Raw genomic sequence first — 11,990 nt, 5'->3', positions numbered from 1 at the left:
TTTTGTGCCAAGTGAAACAGATGGATTTGCATATCATAAGTATTCTCTGTGGCTACGGAAATCAAAACCTATTAGATGTCTAGACCGGCAGTCCGGGTTGTTGGACCTCTGGTAGGCTGACACAGTATGGTGCCTCTATGTTTTCATTTCTCATCCAGAAGCGGTTTGAGAGACACAGGAGGCATAGTCAGGGAGGACAAAGCTGTTGGAGAATGCGCCTTGTCAGGAGGGCCAGATAGGAGTCCTAGCCACTCCTGCCCAGTGGGGTTGGGTCCCCAAGCATCTGCCTGGGTCTCCTGCAGAATCGCTGTGCCACACTGCTGCAGGACGGGGAGGAGAAGGGGAAGCTGAGCCTCCAGTGCTTATTATGGCTTTTTCAGTGTTTAGCTCCCCTTGGTGGAAAAGTATGGATGTGGAAATGGGTTTAGCCCAAGGTAGGAAATCCATGTTCTCCAGTCACAGGGCCAAGTGGACAGTCGGGGGTCGGAGTTGGAGTTGGAGCTGGGAGGAGCAGGACAGAGAAGTGATGTGGCCTAGTCACTAACTGGACAGCGCTGCTGCTGGTGGTGGTCTGTGTGCTCACCCACGGGCAAGGATGAAGCCCAGCTCTACGACTTGTGGGGTGTCTTAGTCCACTTCATGCTGTAATAACAATGCTGCAGGCTGGGTAATTTATACAGAGATTTTTTTTTTTTTTTTTTTTTTTTTATGGTTCCAGAGGCTGGGAAGCCCAAGATTGAGGCTGCATTCATGAGAGCTTTTCTGCTGCTCCTAACCCAACAGAAAAGGAACAGCACAGTTCAAGCACATGTGCAAGAGAGGTGGGAGGGCGCCCAACCCATCCATCAGGAACCCACTCACAGGAGGCGAGGCGGCATTAATCTGAGAGCAGAGCCCACAGGTACTCCCCCTTCCCAGCACATCCAGAATGCACTAGGATTAAGTATGTGAAACATGAAGTTGGGACGGGGACACAGTCAGACCATGGTCAGGGCTTGGGGACAGCAGTTCCATTTCCAGCCCACGTCAAGTCCATAGCACCTTTGTGAGAATTAGAGAAAGGGCCCTCTGGGCAGAGGCAGCCGCTGGCCAGGAGTCAGCATGGGTGCCCTCTCTGACCCCTGTTGGCTGGTGACGGAAGTACAGGCCACAAACATCACAGTCACACACAGGGCTGGTACACCTGTCCAGAACAGGTGACGGGGGCCATTGATGGCTGCTTCAGACATGTTGGGTTTGAAACGTGTAAAGGCGATGTGAGATGGCCTTGTATGTTATTACTACCCAGAGGTGAGATTCACATGACACATAATTAGCTATTTCAGTGACAATGCAGCGGAACTGAGCACATTCACAATGTAATTCAACAGTCACCTCCACCCAGTTCCAACACGTTTTCATTCCCCACAAAGGAGACCCTTGCTCCGCAAGCAGTCACTTCCCACCCCCGACCCCCAGCTGCAGGCAGCTCCTGGCCTGCACTGTGTCCTGCATTTGCCTCTTCTGAATACGGACTCCTACATTATGTCTTCAGCGTCTGGCCTCTTTTGCTGATCCTGTTTGTTGGCCTTTTCAGACTGGAAGAATATGGCGAGTGGCCAGTAGACACCAGTTGAAAACAGGAGAACAAGAGGTAAGCGATGGTATCCCTGGGCATGTGGGGGAGAGCAAAGAGGAGGCGCCCAGGATGGACCGCCTTCGTATTGGCAGAGCCCTGCCTTTCAGTGAGAGGAGGGGACCCGGTGGGTGTTAGGAGATCACAGCTGCAAGTCTGATGGTGGTGGAGAGATCTGTGATGGTTCCTACTCCTGTGGGGTGGGTGAGAGGCTGGCTGCTGTCTTGGTTACTTTTCTCTTGTTGCTGGGACAAAATAGCTGATGCCCAAAATTAAGGGGAAAAAAAGTTTATTTAGCTCGCACTCTGTGTAGGTTTTAGCCCAATCATCTGGTGCTAAGGCAGGGTGGTGTGAGGGGCAGCAGTCCAAGGTGGCAGGAGGCCCAGAGAACAAGCCTCTTTTTCTCTCTTGTATTGTAAGCAGGCTACCCCACCCCCAGGGCAAGTGTAGCACTCAGGCAAGCATCCTCTGGCCCAGGATGAGGATGTTTACAAAGAAAGGGCCCTGGCCCCCTGCTGAGTTCCTTAAACTTCTAAACTTCTCAGTTTGCTGCACTGTATCAATTATTACAGCTGCCAACTGGGAGGAAGAGGAGAGGCTGGGTGTTACTGCAGGTGAAGAGAATGAAGATGACTGGAAACAGCCGCTGTAGAAAGAGAGGGCACTCCTCCCAGGGAAACAGAAGTTTTCTGGGTAAGGTTGAGGGCTTCGGTGAGGTTGGGATCAGGGAATCTGCAGTGACTCTAGTCTGTAGTGTGATCTGGTTTCATCTGGACGGCTCTCAGCAGCCCAGTGAGCGGCGTCCACACGGATCAATAAGAGCCGTGGGTGCCCTCCGGGGCTAGAGGACACAAACCTAAGCATTGAGGACAGCAGAATGTGGCACAGTGGCCATCTCTCGTCCCTCCTTCTGTCTTGTACACAGTATAATCAAGATAATTCTGTTCATAAATTAGATTTGATTGCTCCTCTGCTCAAAGCTTTCTGATACCCATCTCTCCCAGAACAAGGCAGGTCTTCATTTTGCTCCATAAACGGCCCATAATCTGGCCCCCCATCTCGCCCTGCAATCCTCTCCCTCCTTTCTTCCATGCCAGCCTCCGGTTCCTCACTGATCTTGAATCTCTCGGGCGCGGTTGCACTCCAGGGCCTTTTTCCCCGCTGTTGGGCTTCGCATGCGATGACCTTAGCAGGGCTGCTGGCTTGTCCCTTCATTTCCTTTAGTTCTCTTTCAGTGTCACCTCCTTGGAGGCATTCTCCGGCCACCAACTTTCTAAATGTTAAATGCACCCTACCTCCACCATTTGCCTTCCTCTTTCTGCTTTACTGAGCTTCAAGCATGTATTATCATCTCACGCTTGATGGACTTAAGGGATTGTCCATTGTCCACACACACACACACACACACACACACACACACACACACACAAACGGCTTCCTGAAAGCAGCTTCCTGATCATTTCTCAGAACGCACAACAGTGCCTGGCACCGACTAGCTGTTCAGCAAGTCTTTTTAAAAAAATTTTAAATGTATTAATTAAAAGAAAAGACCAAGGCCTTTGGGCCCTTGAAGGGACCTTTGACACCCCCCCACCCAAACTTCTTGTCATAGGAGAGAGGTGCCCACTGCCAGGATGTAAGGAGAGTGCTGGAGGCTGAGGGAGAAGGGATGGCACCCTGGGCCCGGGACACCTCATGCCTGGTACCCACTCTACCACAGCTTGCCCCTTGGAGAAACTGAAGCCAGAAACCAGTACCTCTTTTGGGCCCTCAGCTGTGTGTAGCCCCTGTGCTTGGTTTCTGAGAGAAATCTTGCATTTCTTCAACCAGAATAAACCTAGCGCTTTCAGAACCTCTGTCCCTGGACAAAGACTGGGATCAGTTGCAAATAACAGGAACCTGAAATAATGGTTTACACAAACCAGGGGTTTCAGTTTTCCAGAGCTTCCAGCCTAGACTAGAGGTCCTCGGGTCAGGTGAGAGGTCGCAGCCCCCTCCTGTTCTTGGTGGTTCGAGGTCCTTTTATCCTTCTACTTTCCCATCCTCAAGACTTGGGGGAGGGGCTGCTTGAGCAGAGTCCTGAATAGCACACAGCTCTCTAGGGAAGATCTTCCCAGGCCAGAGGAGCATTCCAGACAGCAGAGAGAAGCTGCTAGAACCTGCCCAGAGCTGGACAGATGCCCCTCTACACCGGCCTTCTTCAGTGAAGCTTGGTGAACTCAGCTCCCCGCCCCCATCGGCTGCCCTTGCACCACGGGCTGAGTGTGTCACTGTGAGCACAGCGGTCACCTCTGTGAGACTTAATGATGCGCCCAGCTCTTGCTAAAATTTTCACTTGCATTTTCTCACTCATTCTTCCTAAGAGCAGAATCAGTAGCATTATCATCTGTACTGTGTAAGGTCACAGGAGGGTCATCAGTCTTTCTCAGCCAGGCATGAGGAAACAGGCAGAGAGAGTTTGGAACACTTTCCACAGCTCTAGGGCCAAAACATGAGTACAGAGCCAGGCCACATCCTTCACCACGGCACTGAGCAGCTTCTCATATCTCGCCCAGGAAGTGGCGCAGGATTGTGCAAGGTGCTCTGTTCAGCTTGGTATTCTCCTAATTACCCATAAACTCCCAGCGTATTAGGGCAGGAGGACCTTTAGAAGATTTCACCCTACTCTTCACACAAGCAGGCTGAGCCAGAAGACTGGGGTGATTTGAGGCTGCTGGACGATCCACTTCTTCCCGCCCCTAACTCAGGGAGATTGGCCATGGTCAGAGGCCTGGCACTACCTACCTGAGGAAAACGTGTGGCTATAAGGAGGATTATGTAAAGAGGGGGTGTGGTCCAGGCCCAGCTGGAGCCCTGCCCTGGCGACTTCAGCATCCCAGCCACACTGGCAAGCTTGGTGGTGCTGGCTTGCTTTTGCCTCAGCACTGTCGTTCTGCTGGTTGCAATGCCAACTGGCTCCGGTGTGCCTGCCACTCCCTGACGCTTCCACAGTTCTTCTGGTGCTACTCGTGGTGCCAGGTGCTATGGCAAGGCTCAGGAGCTCCAAGACCCTAGTCATTGCCTCAGGAGAGGCTACAGACAGCCCATGATTCCACAGAAGTAGAAACCAAGTCCTAGACAGGTGACGCAACTTGCCCAACATCCTGAGGCTAGTTGGTGGCAGAACCTGAGCCAAGAGTCTGCTTGTAACTTGATGTTCCACGCTGCCTCTCTACGTCAAGACCTCTCTCTCTCTCTCTCTCTCTCTCTCTCTCTCTCTCTCTCTCTCCCCCCCACCCCCACCATCACCCCCACCCCCAGGCCCCGGCATGAGTCACCACCCCTCATTCAAACACACAGCAGCAATCTCCACCCTGAGCCTCTCTGCCTTTGCCCCTCCAGACCACTCAGCACTTGGAACACAGAGAGGGCTCTTTCCAGAAAACAAGTCAGGTCACATCACTGCCGTATGAAAAGCCACTGTTAGCTTCACCTCACCCAGTGAATGAGTCCTTGGTACTACGTTCTGGCCCCAACCTGCCTTCCCAGGTTCATTCTCAATGCATAGCTGTGCACCTCTGGCTTTTCAGCCACACAGCTCACCTTAATAGGGCCTGCTGTGGGCCTTAACATCTACACGTGTAAAGCTTCTGGACTGTAATAAGAACCCCCAGGTACTGGCTGTCACCTGAGTGGACTGGGAATTTCCCTGAGAGGTGGCTTTGACATGTGGGAGCTGATGGCCAGTAGCTGGTCTCCTCTCCAGGACATGTGCTGTTTGGTGCAGCACTTGGCCAGGTTTTCCCTTCCAGATCCTAACTATTTATTCTGGGAAAACAGGTAAATTGAAGAACCTCTGTCCACCTGCCCTACTCTCCTCATCTTTTTTTTTTAACCCCATTAAAAAAAAAAAATTGCACTAGCCAGGCAAGCACCACTGAGTTAAGGTCCTGAGTTCGATCCCTGGTACCAGAAAAAAAAAAATTTCAATAGTACCTATGAAGTAGTCAGACAGTTCATTATTATATCCCAGCCCACAGAGTAAGGGAGTCCCTGACCAATTCAATCCCACAGCCATAGCTACAGGGCTGATCCAGGACATTAGGAACGTCATGCAGGTCACAGGGGCAGAGTGGATAGGAGGGCTCTATCTGTTCTGACTACTCATTCCCACATGTAGAAGTTATAGACACACACCCAGGGGAGCAGCTGCTGGGCCCATGGGTGCAGGGAAGGCAGCTGAGGCTGGCTGCGTTAGTTGCATCAGGCTGCCATCTGCCGCTCCATCAATCCGTCCATCCACAGTATATTAATTTGGCCTCTTTCCCATGTTTATTGTTTATAACAAGACCCTGAAGACAGTAAAGAAAATCAGAAAAGCAAGCTAGCAAAGCTCACCCTGATTCTTCTAATGAAAAGATGATAAGATACAAAGAAGGGAATCTAAGTTCTCCTGTCCTTTATTATGGTTTTTTTTTGTTTGTTTGGTTTTGTTTTTGTTTTTGTTTTTGTTTTTGTTTTTGCAGAACCAGGGATTGAACTCAGACCCTTGTGCTTGCCAAGGAAGCACTTACTGCACTGAGTCCTCTCCCTGGCCCCTAATGGTTAATTTTTTATCTTCCTAAAGATTTCAAAAGATGGAAAAGTATGAAGAAAAAGCTAGCAGTCACCCAACTTCCCATCACCTAGTCCAATGAACATTAACCTTTTGACATATTTGCTTTCAGGTTTTTGTTTTGTTAGGAAACAGAATGGCCCAGGTCCAATGGAAGTTGCCTCCCCCGACCTCATCCCACTCCTTGTCTCTCTGAGCTCTCTGCAGCTTGCATACAGTCCTTGGCAGGGCTTAGACTTACCCGACCCCTAGCGCTGCATCCCACAACTCACAGAGCTCAATAAGACTCTGTGGGCAAATAAAAATTAGAAAAGTTTTGGATTTTATTTGCATGATAGCATGCTGATGCCTCCTTTTGCAACTTGCTTGTTAACTTTATTGGGTTTTTAGAGTTATGTGTGTAAAACCTGCTGGTTGTAACAAGCCAAACCGCACAGAGGGGGATAAAGGAAGTTAACTCTTTACCGGCCTAGCCCCAAGCCCACTTATCTGCACATGCAACTATTGTTAACAGTGTAACATCTTTCTGCACCCTTTCTTTTGCTTGCACAAATTTGCATGGTGGCTCAATGCTGGGAAAGGATCCAAGGAAAGTTCAGGAAAGGCTGGAGCTTGCAGGAATAGTACCGGGTGCGAACATGGCCTCTCGTGCGGCAGTGGTTAAGAGGAACTGCAGTCAGAGGCCATGAGGGACAATGCACAACTTCCTCTGTGGTTAGCCGGCAACCTGCAGGCTTCCCCACTCATACCTGCTCTTCACAGGCCCTGTGTGCTGAACAGGTCCAGGCCAGCAGATAAGCAGCATCCCTGCTACTAAGTGCCCTCGGGCTGGGCCATAGCAGGGGCTGACGCTGGTGAGTGAGGCAAACCATGTAACCTGTGCAGTAAATGGATCCAAGGCCTCTGATGTCCTTCCCAGTTGGCCATTGTCAACCAGATGCTTCTAGCAAAGAGTTGACTGGGGGGTCAGGTGTGGGAGACACCTTGAGATGGTCAAGCTGATACAGCCCCCAAAGAGGTCTTTGAGGATAACCCAAGACCAGCTTCACAGGGATCTGACTGCTCTGCAGATGGGGGATGGGAACTCAGAATGCCAAGGTGTGTTGTTATATTTGCTTTTAAAAAGTGGAATAAGACTAGACATGCTATGTTTTAAGCTAGATAGGAATGATTTTGCTTTGCCTTGCCAAAAAAAAAAAAAAAAAAAAAAAAAAAAAAAAAAAAAAAAAAAAAAGAATCCAATAATTAGAGCTTAAAACGTTTGTTCAAAATTAGTTTCAAGTCGCTGCAAAGCAATGAGAGACACTGAATGTGATACTTGGGTCAGGTGCTGTCTGGGAAGCCTGCTCAGCTTTTAGCTCCGGAGGCCTTCAGAGTGCTTGCTGGGATTTACAGATTGAGATTTGGAATAATCTCTAAGGTACTGTCCCATTATTAAATTCAGTAATTCTGCCTCCCTCTCCCCTGATTCATCCATTCAGCAACTTTGTTTTCCTGAGTGCTGATTATATGTGGGTCATTGTTCTGAGAATCTGGGAATATCAGTAAAAACCCACACAAACCCCCACCCTCATGGAATCAAGAACTTCTTATAAATCTCAAAACACAATGATTTCCACTTTACTTCTGTAATTCAGTCTTGGGCCTTCAAAGTGAATGGGCCCGAGGCACCCTCACTCCAGGGGTTAGGATGGTGCAGGCCCCAGAGGCAACTTCTCTGTGGGCTTCTCCTGTGCTCTTGGCCCTCTTTCCCCACAAGATAAGGATAATAGTGAAACTTCTCCTTCCCCAGTGCAGGTCATGGAAACTAGAGCTCTTTCTCCTCAAACCTGGCTGTAAGACCTAAAATAGTACTCTTTCTCCTACTTTCTAAGAGTTAACCATAAACAAATTCTTTGAACTACCTTGTCTAATAGTAGACCATTCGATTCCACTCCAGAGCGGGTCCTGTCCCACACCCAGAAGGCAGGGGTGCTGCACAGGCCTCACTGGGTGTCCCCACGGGGCCTACTACTTTAGGCGCCCCTCTCTGTCTCTACTTAGCTGTGATGCTTCATCCAGGATAAGCGTGGAAGCGGATAGCTCGCTCTGCCTGTTGGCTCTTCATTCTGAGCAGCCTGTGCCACATAAAACTAGGACTGAACGAACTTTCTGTGCTTTTCTCTGTTAACCCATCTTTTGTTATAGGGATGTCACCCAGGGCCTTTTCCACGGGCAGAAAGGGGATCATAGCGCTTTTTACCCCTATAGGTTCCTTCAAACTAAAACGACTCTTTCACACACCATTTTTTCCTTTTTCTTCTTTGGTATTGGTTCCAACTGCAGCAACCTGCAGCCCTATCTGGGCTGGGTACTGACCCCTCCTCAGACCCAGGCAAAAGACTTCCTGCCCCTTCTCTCAGTGCTACCAATGCCAGATCCAGGCACCCCTTGCACCACCCAGAGAAGCCTTTCCTGGACACTTAATAAATTGCCCACAGCGCTGGATGCCCCAGCTCCAGGCTCCTGGCCAGCATTCTTCAAACTTCTTTCATCAGCAATGAAAGAAAGGGCTGTGTAGTGTTGCAGTCAAAGCCTTTTACTCTTTCCTTCCCAGAGCTGTGAAATCCCTCAGGGGCTGTGGCCTCTCTCCTGCATCAACCACCATCAGAATTATCCACCATCAGCAAGCATTTGGACCCTGCAAGTGGACCTGTAGGCCAGCAGGGGGCTTCCAACAATCTCAAATTGGTAGCACAGGCATGGTGGATTATCTGAATTTAATCTCTTTTTAAAAGATACCGTTTCCATTTTACCATATATATTATAACTTTCAGGTTTTATTTATTCTTTCAGGTTCTTACACTAGGGAGACAATACAATATTTACACATGTAGGTCTGATTTATTTCACTTATGAGTATAGCCTCTAGTTACGTCCACTTATCTATGAAGGCTTCGAGTTTGTCTTTCTTTATAGCTGAGTAATGCTCTATTGTATAAAAATACCACATCTTTTTCATCCATTCCTCAAGTGATAGGCATTTTGATTATTTCCAAGATTTGGCTATCACATCTTACTGTTATAAACATGGGTGTACATATATCACTATGGTATAATGTTTTCAGTTCTTTTGGGAAAATACCCAGAAGGGGGATGGCTGGATTGATATTTTTTATTTATTTTTGGTACTGGGGATCGAACTCAGGACCTTGTGCTTGCCAGGCAGGTGCTTATGCCACTGAGCTATTTCCCCAGCCCTGGATAGCTGGATTGAATGGGATTTCCAGTCCTACTTTTTTGAGGAGTCTCCACACTGATTTCCACAGTGGTTGTACCAGTGTCCATTCTTACCAGCAGTGGAGAAGGGTTCCTTTTTCCCCACAGCCTCTCCAGCATTTGTTATTAGTTGATTTCTTTATGACAGCCATTCTTTCTGGGGTGAGGTGGTATAATAGATATAGTAAAACGGAAATAAATTGAACTTAAGGATTAAACAAGAAAAATGAGAGAAAGGAAAAAAGGTAGGAAAAAAGGGGGAAATACATGTAAGTACATATACAAGGTGGCTGAGCTGATTGTACTAATAATGTCCATCAGTTTTTTGGAAATAGCAATTAATGTTTACAGTTTTCACCTTGACTGACTCTGTATCCTGGTATCCGCGATCTGAGCAACTACATCGAGGACAGCAATGTGTAATACAAAACCCATGTTTGAATACCTCTCATCTTGGTCTTCTGAATATGTACCATTTCTAATGTCTTATAAATTATTATACTGTCTTTAAAATAAATTTTAAAAAACAAGGCAAAGGGGCCGGGGAGATGGCTCAGTGGAATAAGTGCTTCCCTGGCAAGCGCAAGGGCCTGAGTTCAATCCCCGGTTCTGCCAAAAAAAAAAAAAAAAAGAAAACAAGGCAAAAAATTAAGATTTCTTGAAAGCAAGTATTAATATTCAATTATTTGTCTAATCTTGCATGAAATAACTATATCTGTTAAGCTGAGCAACAGATTTGACAATAAAAATAGATAATATAACAACCACTGTTAATTAGATTTTTTTTTCTTTGCATTTTAGGGAAAGGTCTAAAGGTTGTTCAGGGTCTCACTACTAGATTAGACATTGTGATCAACCTGTTTACAGCCTCTCAAGAGCTGGGATTACAGGCTCACGCCACCATGCCCAGTCTCAATTGCCCTCTCAGTGTGACCCGGGGGCGGGGCTGGCATAACAGGCCCTGGAATCAAATCCCTGGCCCCTGAGCCTGCTTGCAGGCATTTTAATCTGCTGAGCTATTTGGCCAACCCTAATTAGCTATTCCTGTTTTGAAAATCTGTAACATATGTATTGTTGTATGCTACCCTATTTCTGTCTTTTTTCTATTTGTTTTTGCTTCTGTTTTTACTCTTCAAAGTAAAATAAAATTGAATTTTAAAAAATTAATGAAATAAAAATAAAGGGCCGGGGAGATAGGTCAGTAGAATAAGTGTTTTCCTGGCAAGTGCAAGGGTCTGAGTTCAATCCCCGGTTCTGCAAAAAATAAATAAATAAATAAAATAAAGAATATTCTGGGTATCAAATTTTAGGATCAGGGGCCAGGGAGATGGCTCAATGTAATAAACATTTGCCTGGCAAGCACAAGGGCCTGAGTTCAACCCCCAGTTCCACCAAAAAAACCCCAAAATTTTAGGATCACAAGTATATATATTTCATTAGCTAAAACAAGGAAAACGATCATATATTCTCACTCTATCCAAAGGCTCCAATATACCCTGTTAATCACTGAAACAAACCATCTTTATTCTGATGGTTCCTGTGTCACGTAAGGCTAGGATTGCTCTCTTATATAACAAGCCACTAAGGAGCTCTGAATAACAGAATCAGCAATAGCAGCAGCACTTGGGAACTTGTTAAAAATGCAAATTCTCAAAAAAAAAAAAAAAAAAAGCCTTGCCCCAGACCCACTGAAGCAGAAGTTCTGGGATGGACTCCAGCAATCTGAATTTTAACCAGACTCTCATACATACCGAGGTTAAAGAAACACAGATATAAAACATTTAACAAGTGTCCAATTACCATTTAGTAAGCTGATTGGTTGGTACCTTTGTGTGCATGATAGTAACAGTAGGTTGGATTATTAGATATGAACGAAACTTTCCTCCTTCATGACAACACAATATAAAAATAATGACTAATTTGTTAAGGATTCAAAATTAAGCATAGAATGCACATAAATAATTACAGACATGATGCACAAGATGTGAGGACAGCTATGTTTTGTCTCTTAGTTTTTTGTCTCTTGTGATGTTTTCAATTTTGAATTTTTCTTCTAATTTACAAATTTTACTTTATTTTTATCTTTATTAGTATATGTTTGCTGTACATGATTACATTCATTGTGGCAGTGTACAAGTTTTTAAAATTTTCTTGGTCTGACCAAATAGCTCAGCAGATTAAAGGGCCTGCAAGCAGGCTCAGGGGCCCAGGGTTCGATCCCAAGGCCTGCAATGCTGGCTGTGCCGCTGGGGCATGCTGGGCGTGGTGGCACACACCTGTAATCCCAGCTCTTGGGAGGCTGTAAACAGGCAGATCACTATGAGTCGGATCTAGTAGTGAGACCCTGAACATACTGTAGACCCTTCCCTAAAACACACACACACAAAAAAAAAAAAAACAATTCTTAGGCTCCTTTATTCACAGCATGTCAAATGCCTTTCAGGACCACGTCACTACAGGAAGCATGGAAGAATAAGAGGTGCCTCTGTCAGAGTTGAGATGCTCTAACGTGTGTCTTCTACT

The 11,990-nt window shown here is 46.8% G+C and overlaps 1 long non-coding RNA gene across 1 annotated transcript; it reads left to right on the top strand.

Moving 5' to 3' along the window:
• Positions 1-1,548: 1,548 nt before the first annotated feature.
• LOC111818045 lies at positions 1,549-8,897 on the top strand. Its single transcript, XR_002822119.1, has 3 exons — positions 1,549-1,633; positions 2,188-2,308; positions 8,806-8,897. It is a non-coding gene; the product is annotated as an uncharacterized LOC111818045 (long non-coding RNA).
• The last annotated feature ends 3,093 nt before the right edge of the window (positions 8,898-11,990 follow it).

Source organism: Octodon degus, unplaced genomic scaffold (assembly GCF_000260255.1).
Source record: "Octodon degus isolate 3935 unplaced genomic scaffold, OctDeg1.0 scaffold00078, whole genome shotgun sequence".
Taxonomy (NCBI): domain Eukaryota; kingdom Metazoa; phylum Chordata; class Mammalia; order Rodentia; family Octodontidae; genus Octodon; species Octodon degus.
This window is presented reverse-complemented; position numbering and strand designations above follow the sequence as displayed.